The 1,469-nt window shown below is 45.3% G+C and overlaps 1 protein-coding gene across 1 annotated transcript in view; it reads right to left on the bottom strand.

The window, feature by feature from the left end:
* The window catches only part of LOC107120783 (nesprin-2-like), a gene marked incomplete at its 3' end in the record, with an annotated part of 122,056 nt that extends 121,016 nt beyond the window's left edge, over positions 1 to 1,040 (bottom strand). Inside the window, exon 1 of the mRNA XM_015423551.1 lies at positions 996 to 1,040. The remainder of the gene's footprint in view (positions 1 to 995) is intronic.
* Positions 1,041 to 1,469: the final 429 nt, after the last annotated feature.

Below are 1,469 nucleotides of genomic sequence, written 5' to 3'. Positions count from 1 at the left end.
GAAGTTAATAAACAATCGCTTTAGATGAGATAGGCGGGGGGGGGGGGGGGGGTTGAGGTAGAGGCACCAAATTGGCAGGGTAGCTGCATGCACACAAAAGCTTATACCCAGAATTAAACTTTGTTGGTCTTAAAGATACTGCTGGACTCAGGCGTTATTCATGTTATCAGTAGGCAAGAGCTCACCAGCTCAGGCACTGACAACAGGACAGACTGTCAGGCTGGACTCCATTCATGACAGCAAGCAAGTTGTTTCCTGCATGATGACAGAGTTACAAGCCAAGAGTTGCACCCCTAAGCAATCCCTATCAGCGTGTCCAGGGGTCATTTCCTGCAGGAGCGCACAGGAGTGGAGCTCCGGCAGTAAGGAGCCCAGGGGGCAGGCACATGCAACAAGCCCTGCCCCCTGATCCCAGCAGCCCTAGTTGGGCCACGAAGAACAAGAAGCAGCCAGGTAAGTTGCAGAGCCCCCCCCCCGTGGGCGTGTACTGTGGGGCTCTGTCAATCTTATCTGTGTGAGACAACTTGAAGTCTGATTGGCTGTCGCGTCTGTCTTAGTCGTACCCTGAGATTCTGAGAGTGACAGTTATTTTGCTACTCACTGTCAGTTGGTGTTTCTGAGAGTTTAACTGTAATAGCTCTATGTTGGTCTGTTTTAAATAATAACTCAAGATATATACAAACTGTTATTTAATTATTCACCAGTAAATAGTTAGATAAACACCATTTAAACTTGACCGTGTTTGGTGTGATTCTTTGAGTCTTCCACAAAACAAAGGAACATTAACAAATATTTTTAACAGCCCCCCCGCCCAATAACTAGCAATCCAAATCAGTCCAGTGGAGCCTGAGCAGTGGGTGCTGCCTTCTGACACACTTCTGGTGATGTCAGGGGGTGTGGCATATGCAAATAAGTTATGCTAATAAGTTATGGTAATGAGCTCCTGCACCTCTTTTTCTACGAAATGACCCCTGAGCGTGTCCAAAATTCCTTACCCTCCCAGCAGAAAGCCTATCATGGGAACTCGAAGAAGATGCCTTCTCTCCATTGGCAGAAGAAAGTGAAGAGGCACTGCATTGTAAAAACAAATAATGTCAGCTGGCACCAGCAACGGCATGGCTAAAACATATTCCTAAAAAAGGGGGGGGGACCATTAGCAGAAATGGCCTGAGTCCCATTTGCATTATAAATATGCTTGGCATTTGCATAGCATTCTCATTTTTCAGAATGTTTCGCTCACATTAACCTGTTTCAGATAGGTGGAAGGAGGATAGAGGACAGACAGAGGACAGTAGACGGATAGACAGACTAACAGACACAGACAGATGACAGACAGACAGATGAGAGATAGATGGATGGATAGATAGACAGAAAATACAGAAAAGGGAAAGTGATTATATATCATAAAGAAAAAACAACTCCCTTCATCACATTAGAAGGTTTTTGGAGCACTGTCTACAAGGTACAAT

Source organism: Gekko japonicus, unplaced genomic scaffold (genome assembly GCF_001447785.1).
Source record: "Gekko japonicus isolate JY-2015 unplaced genomic scaffold, Gekko_japonicus_V1.1 scaffold3438, whole genome shotgun sequence".
Taxonomy (NCBI): Eukaryota; Metazoa; Chordata; class Lepidosauria; order Squamata; family Gekkonidae; genus Gekko; species Gekko japonicus.
Note: the sequence above shows the minus strand (reverse complement) of the source record. Positions and strands in the feature narration are given on the sequence as shown.